At 42.0% G+C, this 17,164-nt stretch overlaps 1 protein-coding gene across 10 annotated transcripts in view; it reads right to left on the bottom strand.

Moving 5' to 3' along the window:
- Positions 1 to 17,164, bottom strand: part of PTPRM (protein tyrosine phosphatase receptor type M) — a 743,228-nt gene that overhangs the window by 280,979 nt on the left and 445,085 nt on the right. The window lies entirely within an intron of this gene.

Here is a 17,164-nt window from a genome sequence, read left to right as displayed (position 1 = left end):
ATGGGAACACTCCTCCTGTTGACATTCCTTACTACCATGAAGCTCACAAGGAGTTCCGGGATTGATGTCAATGTTGACCCTGAAACACATCGTTTCGCACATGTGCGAAATGGCACGCTGGAAGATTGACCTGAAGCGATTGATGTTCTCTGTTAAGGGTAGATGTAGTCAAAGTGTTATACAATAAAATTCACCTTTCAAGACAGCCAATCTCCTTGGATGAGGTGGAATTTTAAGGGCTCAGGACTCTAATTTGAAGTGTTTTGTGAAAATTAGCAGATATTTGGTACAGCACATTGAAGACAGCGTGTGATAGATATTATTGCCCTAAATATAAATCACCAAGTCATCAGGCTTCCATATTTGTTTTTTGAACTTAGAACTCCTTCATTAGACATTAATAATTTCACATTTTGTAAGATCAGGCACCTTATTACTTCTGATTATGAGCCACAAATATTCTAGAAGCTCAGCCTGGACTGAAGAACCAAACCTGAGTTCAGAAGTTTATATTGCACGTTCAAAGTTTGTCCTGATGTATCTACTCTTGTATTGTCTTACTTTCCTTCTTCTGCTAATAAAAATTACTTTGTTATTCCATTTCTTTCCTCCTCCCAATCTTACTTCTGTACCTCCTTCCATGAGGTCCCCCTAACACCTGGAATAATAATCTCTATACTGTTGTTCAGTGAGAATCAACTCTCACCTCATTCAAATCCCTCCTGAAAACCTCCTTTGAGAAGGCCTTTAAATGAGAGTAAAAGCTGTCAATACCTCATTTTAAAGACTTTCTGGATCTTGCAGCATGCTCTTGCATTGCCTTTTTATTTAGAGTGAAGCTCCTTGAGGCATGAAAAAATTTTTATAGCTTTTCTTGCAGAAAGTTTCTCAGGGTTGTATTTTCTGCCCTTTATTTTTGCAGGCACAACTCATTACAAATTCAGTTTCGGCCACTTAAATCTCGAAATCATGGACTCATAAGAACTCAGGACTCAAAGAGCCCTCTTGAGTCATCAAGACCAGTTTTCTGCTATTTCAGATAACTCCAATTCTAGCAGGAACAAAACTGCATTTCCAATCCCGAGCCTGCAGGAATGGTGACTCATTTAAAGATAGACTGAAAAATGTGCATCTTTGCATCTTCAAAGTGAGTTTTCAAAACTAATGTAACAGTAGCGCTTTTTTGTTCCAGTACTTGGTGGTACTGGGTACTGGCACCTCAGCAACCCCTGCTGTGGGATTGACTCTTTTTTTTAAACACACAAAAAGCACAGTGTACCAGTAGATTAATCTTCTCCACAGTGGAAAAATGGTTTTCAAAATAAAAATACGATATATCTTAATATGCACTATAGCTCGGGACCCTATGAGGCAATCTGATCGATACAGAAGGACTCTTGGGTCTGTGGAGAGAATCACTGATGTCAGTGAGGACTATGCATGAGCGCAGAGTCCACTAGCATTACGTGGACCTTAAGAGAATGTGTTTAGATTACAAACTGGTGGGCAGAAGTTAGCCAAATCCATTCAAACAATACAACAGCTAAATCTTAGGCACATTAGCGACTTGTGATTTTCCTATTACTGCGAGCTGAAAAGCGTCGTCATTTGAAAATCAAGATTTTTATTCTCAGACAAATGAATACTTCACACATTAGGGCTTTAACAATGCTTTCAAATTTCAATGCGATTTGCAGAAACTGTGGCAGTAATTTTTGGATCCAAGCCAAAAAATATGTTTGCCATGAATTTACATTTGTAATATTTATAACAATCCAAAGAGCAATCCAAAGCTTTTTAATGTGCTTTGCTTTATGTGCTTTGCTTAATTTCCCTCTTAGAGAAGAAAAAAGGCAAGCACATAAATGCAAGTAGAAAAATGCACCATAGTTACAGCAAGCGAAGTGTTTTATTGGTCAATATGACACTGCTTAATTCACAAGTTTTCAGGTTGCCAAGATCAATTTACAAAGAAACAAAGCAACTATAGAGTAAGGGGAAAAGTTTTGTTATGGATTAAAAACTGGTTAACCGAAAGAAACAAAGAAAGCAACAGCTAGGATTATTTAGACTGAAGCTGGGGGACTTGGATGAAGTATTCAAAACTATGAAAGCCTGGTAAGCGCTCATTGGTCCTTCCTTTTTATTGTGTCTCTTAAAAGGAGAACATGAATGCTCACTTACATTAACGGGCAGATCATTCAGAAGAAGCAAAAGGAAAACCAAACCCAAGCCAAATGGCCCTGAACATGTGTCATACTTGCACTGCTCTAAACTCTCAAATTTTTGCCAACATTCACAAGGTGGGACACTCTGAGGGTCTAATAAGAGAACAGAGGCTAATTTCCAGCAATCAACAGAGAGGTGTATTTTTTTCATTAGTCTAAATAGGATGCATGTACTGGGTATGAAATCCAGAGATCCAGAATAATTAATTTTGAGATCTGTGCACATCTCTAGGAAATACCACTTTATGCGGTAATCAGTTTAAGGAATTCACACTGAAATTTGGAGGTCAGATAATTACATTTTATGGCTGGATTTAGGAAGGGGTTGGATCATTCTAAGATTGCAAACAAAATCTGTGGCTGTGCAGAATAGGATTCAAGAAATAAAGTGATGGTCTTTAGGAAACTGTAAGGCCTCTTCAGTCCCAAACCATGCACAAGTGACTGGTTGCATTACAGGTATTGTGCGTGTGTGGGTGAGCCGCACCTTTCTGGTAGTAGACACTTCAGGAGACGTGACACTACTCACTTCAATGAACAGAGAGCACTGTTTCTCAGACTATATGTTTTGAGGTCTTTTAATGAAAATTACTGAATGAGAACATATATTAATATCTAATGGACCTCCTTTATGCTTAGACTGTGCCACCTATAAGAAACATGATATAATAACTGCTGCTTTACCTCTGTGCTTTTCAATAACTATTGCAAAAACACAACTGAGTCTGAGGAAGTCAAGTGAGATATAGAAAGTTTGCAAACAGTTACGGGAACTTGGTATATCTTGTTTAAAATGAAAACAGTTAAGATATACAAGCAAATAAAATAATGGACATGGAGACAGATCAAACTCTGAGTACCATGAAGAAATGGAGAAATTATTTGATGAGCAGGAGCTCAGCTAATAGGTTTACAAATATAATGTTACCATGGAACCTATTTTCCATTCCACCTTTGTGCTGGAGAGTCATCCTGAAATTAGACTGAAGAATTAAATAACGGATGAATCTGAATTTGCAGGACATGCACAGAAAAGGAATGCTTCACACACACCTAACCTTCTTTCAAGGCTATTCTGTAATTTGCCACGACAGGCTATAGCACAGAAAAAGGGACTTGCTTGTTCCAGCTCAATCCCAGATGCCTACAGTGACGTTTCATAATCCTCCAGCCAGTGTTCCCTATAAACTGAGCACTTGGGCAGCTGCCCAGGAGAGATTCAGTTGTCACCCAGCTGATTAGCAGAGGGCAGCATGTGCTTCCACAGGAGGTGCAAATGCACACATACCTGGGTACGCAGAGCAAAACATATTCTGCCGCATGTATGGAAAAAAATAATAGAGGAACACTGCCTGCAACCCAAGCCTCACAAATCCAAGGCAGGTGACGTGAGCCAGCCCCCAGTGTTCAATTGCAGTGTCCATATAGTAAACTTTTACATATCTGGCAGACCTGGGACCAGAATGGAGCCAGATGATTAAATATGCTGGGTAAGTTTAGATCCCCCCTGCCCAGCACTGGCTCCTGCCCAAATGCTGCCCTGTTACCTTGCTGGTGAGGACAATAGGGAGTTGCTTGTGGGGCTCAGGAGTGGCTGCACTGCACGGGGAGCTGCTGCTGCTGCTGCTGGTGGGCACTGGGCAGGGAGCCACTCTGGGGACAGCTGCCGCTTGGGGAGCCACTTTGGGTGGCGGGCCCCGGGCAGGAGAAGAGAGAAGCCACTGGAGGCGCACACACTCAGAGGCCACCAGAGTAAGAAGGGGATGGCGGAGGTGGGATGGAATGCCGTTCAATTGAGAATTCCAGTTGTTTGAATAGAGAATGAAACAGAGTTCACTGTATCGCCACAGCTTCCCCTCTTTTCAACTTAGGGCCACATCACAGCCTTTATTTCCACAAAGTGAGAGTAAGGGGAGCCAGTGGATCACAGCTCAGGAAACATGAATAGGATATTGCTGTCTCTGTGGCATCATTCACCTTTCCTTTGAGTTTAACAATGCCCTGGGCGGGAGATTCTCTGCAGGGCACTGGCCAGTAGAATGGACTAAGATTAACAGGTCCAGGAGAAACGCTGCCCTCTGAGGCATTGTCTCCTCTTCCTCAGACTCCCAGGTCTGTTGTGCTAAATTAATGCTGACATTGTAGCCTCTCTCTTCAGGCAGGAACACACTAGGGGTAGAGGTGTTCTTGCCAGCATGATCCTTATAGCTCTTCCCTGGTAGATGAACAGCTTCTGTGTAATTTAGGATCAAAACAGCTGTTAAATACAGAGGAGGTTCCAGCTTTGTGCTGCTACTGCCCTGTAATGCTAAATAGTTTCAATGCTAAATGTTAGAATGAAGTTAATCCCTTCACCCCTATCATACATCCCCATAGTAATCTCTTCCAAAGTTCAACACTTTTATAGTCCTTCAATATCCATCTTGCCATTCTTGACATCTATGTTAAGATGAAGCACTTCCACTTCTCCTTTTTAAATTATAGTTGCTGTCAGTTGTACAGTCAAGTAAGTGGCTATAATGTTTCTTTATGTCATTTCATATAATCTGGTTTTGCAGATTAGATCTCATTTAGCAATTTTTACAGTTACTATACTTGTTGGAAATGCCATTGATTTCCCCACCTGATTAAAATGAACAATATTGTGGAAAGGAAGTTTTTCATACTAATGTTCAGAAAAATGAAATATTATTCAGCATATAACGGCAATGTTTCACTGGAAGCACATTAATAGCTAATTTTTCTCTCTCCATATAGAGTTTCTCCTTTTCTTTCTTATCTCCTACTTCTAACTTGTGAGTAAAACTGAGGACACTGATTTGTTTGTGTGGAATGTCTGCTCATGATGCTATCTTAATACAATTACATAGAAAACAATTATGTTAAGTAATGCTAAGGTTAAATACTATGAAATGCCAGAATTTAATTTGCTCCTGTAACCTTAATTCTGCTTCTTTACATGGCTTGCATTATGATTCAGTCTCTAATTTTAATGATATGTTGACACTCTTTCCACAAGACAGCAAGAGGCATGAACCATTGTAACAGCTTGCAGAGCCGTAATGGATTCTCCCTCACTGACAATTTTATAATTAAGATTGGATAAAATAGTTAAATATATGTTCAAGAAATTATTTTAGAGAAGTTCTATGGCCTGTTTTATACTGAAGATCAGGCCAGTCGTTCACAATGGCCTCGGAATATATGGATCTATGAAGACAGCCCCAGCAGTTGAATAAAAGGCCTGGTTTATTCATAGCAGCTTTCAAAGGGATGATGAAATATGCACCCTCCCCCTAAACACCAGAGGCACAATCCTTCTGTAACTTCTCTGGAGCAACTGTAGTGATGTGAATCTGCATTGCCCTCAGGGCAAAATGCCTGAACCAAGCTTTTGTATACACTGATGTTACAGGCACTGTCCATCAACCTTATTCTCACTTGGAAACAGGGCTCTCATGAGGAGAGGAAAAAAAAAACAACCAAAAACCAAAAAACCAAACTGTCAGAGTTATAAGCAAATAGGTATTTGGTGGCCACATTTTAACATCCTTTTGAGCATATCACAGACACTCACACAGTTTCACACGGGTGATATTTTCTACTCAAGAGATGTAGTAGCGGAACTGACTGTCTGAGGCCCACAATCAGGAAATACTTGTGCTATTAATCTAGCAAACTCAGGGAACACTCTATGCACAAACCTTGCTCTTTGTTACCAATGAAAAACAAAACAAACATTTCTGAATTATTTGTAAAAGACAAAGTCTGGGATCTGCGGCTTTATAAAAATATCTATCTATACGCCATGAATTTATCTAGTTCTTTTTTAAACTCTACTATAGTCTTGGTCTTCACAACATCCTCTGGCAAGGAGTTTCACGGGTTAACTGTGTGTTGTGTGAAAAAATATTTCCTATTGTTTGTTTTAAGCCTGCTGCCTATTAATTTCATTTGGTGACCCCAGTCCTTGTTTTGTGAGAAGGAGTAAATAATTCCTTTTTCTCCACACTAGTTATAATTTTACATACCTCTATCATATCCCTCTTAAGCATCTTTTTTCCAGTCTAAAAAGTCCCAGTCTTATTAATTTCTCCTCATATGGCAGATGTTCCACACCCTTAATCCTTTTTGTTGCCCTTTTCTGAACCTTTTCCATTCCAATATACCTTTTTTAAGATGGGGCAACCACATCTGTACACAGTATTCCAGATGTGGACATACCATGGAATTACATAAAGGTAATATGATATCTTCTGTTTTATCATCTGTTCCTTTCTTAATGATTCCCAACATTTTGTTAGCTTTTTTGACTGCTGCTGCACACTAAGTGGATGTCTTCAGAGAACTACCGACAATGACTCCAAGATCTTGAGTGGTAACAGCTGAGTCACACCTTATCATTTTATATGTACAGTTGGGATTATATTTTCCAAAGTGCATTACACTGCATTTATCAACATTGAATTTCATCTGCCACTTTGATGGCCAATCACCCAATTTATTAAGATCCTTTTGCAGCTCTTCACAGTCTGTTTGGGACTTAACTATGTGGAATACTTCTATGTTATCTGCAAATTTTGCCACCTCACTGTTTACCTCTCTCCATTCTGAAAACTGACCATTTATTACTACCCTTTCTTCCTGATCTTTTAACCAGTTACCAATCCAAGAGAGAATCTTCCCTCTTCTCCCATGACACTTAACTTTGCTTAAGAGCCTTTGGTGAGGGACCTTGTCAAAGGCTTTCTGAAAATCTAAGTTCACTATATCCAAAGGATCCCCCTTTTCCACACGCTTGTTGACCCTTTCAAAAAATTCTAATAGACTGGCGAGGCACAACTTCCTTTCACAAAAGCCGTCTTGACTCTTCCCCAACAAATTGGGTTCATCAATGAGTCTGACAATTCTATTCTTTTTACTAGAGGTTCAACCAGTTTGCCCGGTACTGAAGTCAAACTGACTGGCCTGTAGTTGCCAGGATCACCTCTGGAGCCCTTTTTAAAGATTTGTGTCACATTAACTATCTTCCAATCATCTGGAACACAAGCTGATTTAAATGACAGGTTGCAAACTACAGTTCTGCAATTTCACTTTTGAGTTCCTTCAGAACTCTTGGGTGAATACCATCTGGTCCTGGTGACTTATTACAGTTTAGTTTAACAATTTGTTCCAAAACCTCTTCTAATGACACCTCAATTTGAGACTTCATCAGAGTTGTTGCCTGAAAAGTAATGCACTTTGCTCAGGTTTGGGAATATCCTTCACATCCTCAGCCATGAAGGCTAAGCCAAAGAAATCATTTAGTTTCTCTGCAATGGCCTTATCATCCTTGAGTGCTCCTTTAGCATCTCCATCATCCAGTGGCCCTACTGGTCATTTAGCAGGGTTCCTGCTTCTAATGTACTTCAAATTTTTTTTGCTACTACTTTTTGACTCTCTAGCTAGCTGTTCTTCAACTTCTTTTTTGGCCTTCCTAATTATATTTTTACACTTGGCAGAGTTTATGTTCCTTTCCTTTTTCCTCACTAGGATTTACCTTCCATTTTTTAAAGGATGCCTTTTTGTCTTTCACTGCCTCTGTTACTTTCTTGTTTAACCACGGTGGCACTTTTATGGTTCTTTTACTACGTTTCCTAAATTGGGTATATATTTAAGTTGAGCCTCTATTATGGTGTCTTTAAAAAGTTTCCATGCAGCTTGCAGGGATTTTACTTTAGGTACTGTACCTTTTAATTTCTGTTTAACTAACTTCCTCATTTTTGTGTAATCTCCCTTTCTGAAATGAAATACTACAGTCTTCGGCTGCTGTAGTATTTTCCCAGCCACAGGAATGTTATATTATATTATGGTCACTATTACCAAGAGGTCCAGAAATACTCACTTCGTGGACCAGATCCTGTGCTCCCCTTAGGACGAAATCAGGAATTGCCTCTTCCCCTTGTAGGTTCCAGGACTAGCTGCTCTAAGAAGCAGTCATTTAAGGTGTCAAGAGCTTACATGCACCCAGTCTATTTGAGGGATAGTTGAAATCCCCCATTATTATTGTTTTTTTTTTTTTATTTTGATAGCCTCCCTGATCTCCCTGAACATTTCATGGTCACTATTACCGTCATGGTCAGGTGGTTGGTAATATAACCCTACCATGATATTCTTACTATTCAAGCTTGGGATTACTATCCAGAGAGATTCTATGGTGCAGTTTGGTTCATTTATGATTTTTACTTCATCTGGTTTTACACTCCAACATACACTGCAGGAGGGCGGTGGCACAACCTGTTCGGTCTTTCCAATAAGTTTTGTACCCTGGTATTACTGTGTCCCATTGATTATCCTCTTTCCACCAAAGACCCAGACTGCAGAGTCTTACAGCGTGTTTAAAATGCTATATGCTGAGCATGTAATAATTCTAAAGTTTAGTAATTTAATAGTATTATTATAAACTGTATTTATATTATTATAAATAGTATTAGTATAAACTGTTCTTTGTCAACCAATATTCATAGTGTTTATCAACGTACTCTATAAATGGGAGAAATTTGTGTCCCATCTCAACAGGAAGACCTTATAAACACAACCACTTCTTTTCCATGGGTGTATATCTCTCTTCCTCCCCAGGTTTGTTTCTCCCTTGTCAGCTATGTCAATACTAAAAGTTTTTAAGAGATCTATCACCAGTACACCAACACACAAGCACTGCCAGCAGTAGGAATGGTGGGGCATTACAAATAAATAAATCAGTAAAGGTGGTACAGATAAACTGATAAAGGGCTAAAGGTCAGAGTTAAGGTATCCAAGTGAGTGTAGAGTTCTTAGGAGTGTGCTCTTACCATATTTTTGCATATACACTGTGCAACTGTATGGGCAAACAGAGCCTCTTGCCTATATGATTCAATATACAAATGTCTCAATTCTCACATACATGGATCCTGGAGTTGGGTTCACACTTCTGGTATCTGCATACACAGGCCATGTATGAAACTGCAGCCTAACCTCACCTCACGTAACGCTGGACCTAGGCTTCTCTCTCCCCACTCTTTCAGGGGGTCCAAAGTGCCCTTTGGACACAGCATTTCATTGAGGGCAAGAGTGGAGATCCACCACCCCTGAGAGAGAGCTCAGATGCTTTCTGTCATGAGGAGCCAGAACACTTCCTGGGTACAGAGTGGTGGTGGCCCAGCTGCCTTGTATGTTGCTATTTACTTCAGTTTAGTTGGCCATGCCTGTTGTTCTGGCCAAAGTCTACGTAGGAAGTTCTTATTTTATCACCTTTACCACCTGTTGTGCTTCCAGGCCTCAGATATGGAGGAAACACTGAGCTCTGAACAGGCTGTAATTCCAAAAGGACTGGCAATGGTGTGTATAAAGGGTTTAGCCTGCACAGTGAACCTCTCATAAGAGCCAGGTACAACTTGATCCTAAGACTGGATGTCACTTTCTTATTTCCAGAAGTAAATGACTTACCCCCTCTTTGAAGGTGCTACAGTGTACAGTAGGGTGGACATGTTGGGAGGGGGGGCAACAAATTATATTTGGAAAATTATCTGTTTTGGACAATTTATGTTTTGGCACATCTGGGTTTTTTTCAACGGCAACTAAAGCTTTGAATGGATACCCTTTGATGTGAACTTCTGTTAGACTGAAATATAGTAAGAATTACATACAGAAAAGCTACATGAAAAGAATGGTAGGAAGGCTGCAAAGTCACGTGCCCGAAAGGGAGTAAATGGCAGTCTGAACTTCCCCTAAACCTCACTCTATCCTCTTGTGTGTCCATGATGGAAGGCCCCTTTGGGGGGAAAAAAACAGCATGTGAGCAGTACCTGAAGATTGTGTCATGAAGCACATACAGAAGGGGGGCAAATGATAAGCTTAATTCTGCTATTTTTCTAATTTGCAAAGCTTGACTTTGCAACTTAAAAAAATATTTTAACATGGCTTCTTTGCACGTAATTCCTTGGTCTCTTGACCTTTTCTTTTCTTTGTGAGTTGAGAAAGCTCTTCTCCCTGTATTGCTCCAGGAGGATAGGGCTGCCAACCGCTCATACAAAACTAAATGTCTTAATCCCACCCTTTCTAAGGCTCTGTCCCCTGCTCACTACCTTCTCTCTCCCTTATTGGCTCACTCTATGCCATCTTCACTCACTTTCAGTGAGTTGGGGCAGGGGTTTGAAGCTCTGAGGAGGAGCAGGCTCTAACTGGGGGTGCAAACTCCAGAATGCGCCCAGAAATAGGGCGTACAGGGTGTGGGAGGGGGCTCCAGAGTGGAGTAAAGATTGGGGGTGCAGGAGGGGGCTCCAAGCTTGGTGGTGGGTCTGAGGGATTCAGAGTGCAGGCGTAAGCAACAGATTGAAGCAGGGTGTTGAAAGGAGTGGGCTCTGGAGGTGGGGACAAGGATGAAAGTTCTAAGCTGGGGATTGGGCCAAAAATTCAGAGAGTAGAAAGGGGCCGCTGGTTGAGGCTAGGGCAAAGGGTAAAGGATGGGGTATGGGCTCTTTTGGGGGTGGTGCTGTTTTTGGGGTGATACTGCAGCTATACAATTTATTGTGCCAGAGAGGGCTCTGGGCTCTGACAGGTGTGGGTTGCTGGGGTGTGAAGGCTCCAGCTGGGGGTGCAGGCAATGGAGTGGGATCAGGGATCTGAGGCACACAAGCAGGCTCCAAGTTGGGGATGGGCATTTTGGGGCACAGGATTTCCTCAGGTACCAGCAGCGCTGCTGGGCTAAGGCAGACTAGTCCTCATCTGTTCTGGCTCTGTGCTGCATCCTGGAAGTAGCCAGCAGGTCGGGTGCCTCTGTGTGTGGCCAAGGGGGTGCCACTCATTGCCCCCATCCCGAGCACCGATTCTGCTCTCACTGGCTGGGAACTGCTGCCAAAGAGATATATGGGAGCAGCGCCTGTGGATAAGAGCAGCATGCAGTGCCTCCTGCCCCCTTCCCTGACCTAGGAGCCAGACCTGATGGCTACCTCTGAGGTGCAGCATGGAGCCAGGACAGGCAGGGACTAGCTTTCCTTAAGCTCACACCACCTCCAGCTGGACTTTTAGGCTGTGTCTACACGTGCCCCAAACTTCGAAATGGCCATGCAAATGGCCATTTCGAAGTTTACTAATGAAGCGCTGAAATGCATATTCAGCGCTTCATTAGCATGCGGGCGGCAGCGGCGCTTCGAAATTGACGAGCCTTGCCGCCGCGTGGCGCGTCCAGACGGGGCTCCTTTTCGAAAGGACGCCACCTTCTTCGAAGTCCCCTTATTCCCAGTTGGAGGTCCTTAATGGCCCAGTTGGAGGTGCTGACCAGAGCTACCCTCGGGTCCCTTTGGGACTGGACATTCCAGTTGAAAACAAGATGCTGAATACCTACAGAAGGATGGTGATTTGCTAGGGCCATACACTGGCTCCAGATGAGGTGACTAGGTGGTGGGGAGGAACTGGCATGTCCTTTTCCTTCCCTTAGCCAGTGGTATCCCATACAAATTAATGATCGCCACAGTCCCCACCTGAGTAAACTGCTGGCAATTCACCAGAGCTTCTCCACAGCTGGGGATGCTGCCGTTGTAGCATGAGCCACCCCACTGCCACCACACGCTTGTCCAACCAAGTGATGGGGGGAGTGCACATAGCAGGAGGAGGGCGATCCACACGTGTGTCTCTAACGAGCTGCATTTTGCCCCACCCCGGTGTCCGGTTTGCCACACGTAGCGAATGGAAAGCGATGGACACAGTGGCCTTAGTCTCTCATTTCCCCACGTCTGCCACTGCAGCTGCTCTGTCAGCTGCCAAGTATTTTCAGTGCAGTGTGTGCTGATCCTTTGGCCCATCTATTAAAATGTTCGTGGTCAGGTCAGTGAGTTTTATTTATGTTTATTTTTTGCATACTGGCAATATTTTGCTGATGATACAAGTGAGAGAAGGTAAATGATGACATTTACATTTTATAATTCAGCTAACCTGAAAGCAATTTTCTGGGACAAAGAAAAGGCACATACTTGGTCTGTGGTATTTCCCCTTGTTAAATTTTAAACACCTTTTGCAAATGATGAAGCTATCAGACTTCTGCAAAAAAGAGTGGTTTGTAACATAAGGTGTGAATAAAGGAGTTTCTTCTACGAGTTCCTCAGTAGTTGATAAATACAGAAGTGTGATCTTTGAGGAGTACTTTTTCCCCTCTCACAATGAGCCACGTCCTCAAAAGTGGTCTTGTTCTAGCCAAGCTAACAGAACCACACCAATGAACACTTGCAGAGAATCTGATCCCGCATTTCTGTGTCTTTGGGTTTCCTGATTAATTAGCAAGTTCAGTCTGGGACATACTAAGAGAAAAACAAAACTGTTGTGTAGGAGAGTGTGAATGTATATTTAACAGTATATATTTTACAGAATATATATGCTTGTGGGTGTGGCTTTTAAATATTATGTACCCTTTCATAACTGCTTTCTTTCACATAACACAGATTATGTATCTATATTTGCAGAAATAGACCTATATATATAAAATAAACACATTCAAACCATTTCCACTAAACCAGAAATCTTTTGAAACTCAAAGCACGTAAAGTGCTGTAAATCACACATATTCTAAACACCAATATAGCTAAACCAATAGATAGATAAGTAAGTGACTATTATTAAATATATTATTTCTTTACAGAAATATAAGTAAAATTAATCACTTCAAAATAGACAAAGTAACAGCCATAAAACACAAATACAAAACAACCAAGCAGTAAAATTTTCTCTGCATTATAATTGTTAAAATTTTCTCCGCATTATAATTGTTAAAATATATTTTAATTGTGCACAACTGTCAGATTGTATGATTCCTTTAAAACTGATGTACAGCTAGATCTTCTTGATTAACATGAACTTTACCATGGCAAATACAAGGTATTGAACATTTTTACAGTCCACTTTTTAAAGTGTTCTTTAATTGCAAAGAATAAGCATTTTTATATGGTGTGGTCATGGGCAAGGAGATTTCGAATAAGTTCAAAATAAGATTATTTAGACAAATATTTAATCACTGAAAAGAAAGCAGAGCTCCTAGTTACATCAAGTATTAGCATCACTGACTTGAATACTATATTCTGTACTTTCCCTTGCCACTACAGGAATTAAATAACTGTATGTGCACAGTTGATCTGCTGATCAGTAAAATGACAACAAAAGTTTACACTGAAAGTTTAGTGTAATTTCAAGAATCTGCATTAATGAAGCAGTGTGATAATAACAGAATCAATAGACAACCATCTTAGTGCAGTGTGTACATGAGGTACAGCTGAATTTTCAACTCCCAATTAATATAAATTAAGAAAATAGAATCCGTTTCCTGAACATGTTCTGTAAACTGTGCAATGGCAACGTGTGTGTGTGTGTGTGTGTGTGTGTGTGTGTGTGTGTGTGTTTCACACAATAAAACTTTAAATAATGGTAAAGAAATTTCCACTTCAATTTATATTCTCTTTCACTCATTATTTAATATCAGGAGTTTAGCATCTTCATTTATTTTAAGTGCTGCTGCAAAAGAGCTTTGTAAATTTGCTGTCATATATTCATCTGCTTCTTTCAGCTCTGACTTCACCATAAGTCCCTCTTTCTATTTCCCCAACCACTGATCCCTTTATTTTCATGTTTTAAAATCTCCCAACTAGAGCCTTTGTATTATGGCTGAGATTTTCAACTTATCGATACTGCCAGAAGTCAAGTGTATTTAATTCGGTAGGCTAGACAAAAGCAATTGAACTGGTTCTTTAGTTACGGTCTAACAAGCTTGTGTTTATGTAATAACTATTTTAATCCAGATGTTTATATTCAGGACAGTACTACAGATTTGAGAAATAAGATAATATGAATCAGAAGTTATTTAATACAATGGTTTGAAACTGGAAGCCAAGAAAGAGAGGGAAATTATGTGATTCCAGTTCAACTATAATCTGTGAAACAGTCCAGTTTCAGATACAATCTGCTTTTATTGCTATCTTTTCTCAATGGTTTCAAATGTTCCCAAATAAAAATGTCTCATTCAAAAAAGGTTTAACTAGCAAATAAGGTTGCAATTTCCTTCTTTTGGATTCAAGCATTCACAAATAGATATGTTATATTATAGAAAACAGAAGATAATCTAATTAAGGGAAGGATCATAGAATCATAGGGTTGGAAGAGACCTCAGGATGTCATCGAGTCCAACTTCCTGCTAAAATCAGGACCAATCCCAACTAAATCATCCCAGTCAGGGCTTTGTCATGCCGGATTTATCATGTAGGCAAGGAGATTCTACCATCTCCCTAGGTCAGTTACTTCAGAGCTTCACCACTCTCCAACTGGAAACGTTTTCCCTAATGTCCATCCTAGACCACCCACGCTGCAACTTGAGACCATTGCTCCTTCTTCTGTCATCTGTCACCACTGAGAACAAACTTCTACCACCCTTCTTGCAATCCCCTTTCAAGTAGTTGAAGGCTGTTGTTAAATTCCTCCTCACGAGTTTGCCCACATTTCCCCCAGCCAAATATGGGACATGGGGGAATGCCACTGTCCTGGCCAAAATAGGATAAATGATCACCTTTACATTGGAGTCAGACAGTGGATGTGCTGTGTGTGTGTGTGGAGGGGTGCTTCCAGGCTGTGGAGTGGCAGCCATGGCTCTTAACTGCCCCATCACTTGGGGCACCAGGAACAGGGCTGCTGCCCCCACCAGCGAAACTCCTGGCTGCCCCAGCTGGAGGAAGCTGGGCAGCAGCCACCCAGGTCTGGTTCCCAGTTCCCCCAGTTGGGGAAAGTGAGGCGGCAGCTGCCCCACCATGCCGGTCCAGCTCCCAGATCCCCCAGCTGCAGGAAACCAGAACTGGGCACAACAACTGCCTGCAGTAGGGAAAAAGGTAGAATTAGCCCCTTTGCAAAATAAATTGGGACACCCTCAAGGCGCCTGAAATTCAGGACTATCCCAGCCAAAACAGGATGGATAGTCACCCTACTCCTCGCATGTCTCTTATGTAGACCAAATAAGTCCAAATCTTCAGCCTCTCCTCATAAGTCATGTGCTCCAGTCACCTAACCATTTTTGTTACCACCTGTTGGACTCTCTTCAGCGTGTCTACATCCTTTCTGTAATGGGGGCTCCAGAATTAGACGCAATACTTCAGATTCAGCCTTACGGGTCTGAATAACGAGGACTAACCACTTCCCTAGATCTGCTGGCATTGCTCTTAGTAATGCATCCCAGTATGCCATTATCTACAAGGGCACACTGTTGGCTCATATCCAGCTTCACATCCACTGTAATATCCAGATCCTTTTCTGAAGAATGGCAATATAGCCAGTCGGTTCCCAGCCTGTAACAATGGCTTGGGATTCCTCCACCCTAGCGCAGGACTCTGCACTTGTCCTTGTTGAACGTCACCACATTTTGTTTGGCCTAATCCTCCAATTTGTTTATGTCTCCCTGGACTCTATCCCTACCTTCCACCATATCAACCTCTCTCCCTAGTTTAGTGTCATTCAAAAATTTGCTTAGGGTGCAATCCACTGCCTCACCCTGGTCATTAATAAAGATGTTGAAAAAAACACCTCCAGAATTGACCCTTGAGGTACTCTGCTCGATACAGTCAACCAGTAAGACAGAGACATTGATCACTAGCTGTTGGACCCAATGCTCTAGCCAGCTTTCTGTCCACCTTACAGGTCATTTATCTAATCCATACTACTTCAATTTGCTTGCAAGTATATTGTGTGAGACTGTATCAAAAGTTTTGCTAATGTCAAGGTATACTACATCCACCGCCTTCCTGCCCACGGCAAACACAACTTTCTGCATTATTATATTAACTAATAATGTGCAATGGAATAATTCAATTTATTCATAACTGTACACACCAATACCATACTTCTGAAACTGACAAAAATCACCAAAACATACAACCACCAAATGGAAATGAAATGCCTTGAAAGTTCTTAATTATGGATGTAAATGCTTTCTTTTCAGTAACAATAGGATGTACTGTTTCAGACACTGGCTACGTCTACACGTGAAGCCAACATCGAAATAGGCTATTTCGATGAATAACGTCTACACGTCCTCCAGGGCTGGCAACATCGATGTTCAACTTCGACGTTGCGCGGCACCACATCGAAACAGGCGCTGCGAGGGTACGTCTACACGCCAAAGTAGCACACATCGAAATAAGGGTGCCAGGCACAGCTGCAGACAGGGTCACAGGGCGGACTCAACAGCAAGCCGCTCCCTTAAAGGGCCCCTCCCAGACACAGTTGCTCTAGACAACACAAGATACACAGAGCCGACAACTGGTTGCAGACCCTGTGCCTGCAGCATGGATCCCCAGCTGCCGCAGCAGCAGCCAGAAGCCCTGGGCTAAGGGCTGCTGCCCACGGTGACCATAGAGCCCCGCAGAGGCTGGAGAGAGAGCATCTCTCAACCCCCCAGCTGATGGCCGCCATGGAGGACCCGGCAATTTCGACGTTGCGGGACGCGGATCGTCTACACGGTCCCTACTTCGACGTTGAACGTCGAAGTAGGGCGCTATTCCGATCCCCTCATGAGGTTAGCGACTTCGACGTCTCAACGCCTAACGTCGAAGTTAACTTCGAAATAGCGCCCGACGCGTGTAGCCGCGACGGGTGCTATTTTGAAGTTAGTGCCGCTACTTCGAAGTAGCGTGCACGTGTAGACACAGCTACTATCTGATAAATTAAAACTAAAAGCCTAAATTTTGCAAAAATCTATTTTTTTCTGTACAGTAAACCCTTGAGACATGCGCAGCGAAGTTGCATGTGTCTTGAGTTAACATGGCTGCCATCCCTGACTGGAGTGGGAAACTGATCCTGTGAGGAGTGGCAGACTGACTCTTGCCACCCCTGACAGGAGTGGTTTCCTGCTCCTGTCAGGGGCACAGCTGAGATTCAGGCTGCCACTCCTGTCAGGG

The sequence above is a fragment of the Carettochelys insculpta genome, chromosome 2 (assembly GCF_033958435.1).
Source record: "Carettochelys insculpta isolate YL-2023 chromosome 2, ASM3395843v1, whole genome shotgun sequence".
In the NCBI taxonomy this organism is placed as follows: domain Eukaryota; kingdom Metazoa; phylum Chordata; order Testudines; family Carettochelyidae; genus Carettochelys; species Carettochelys insculpta.
This window is presented reverse-complemented; position numbering and strand designations above follow the sequence as displayed.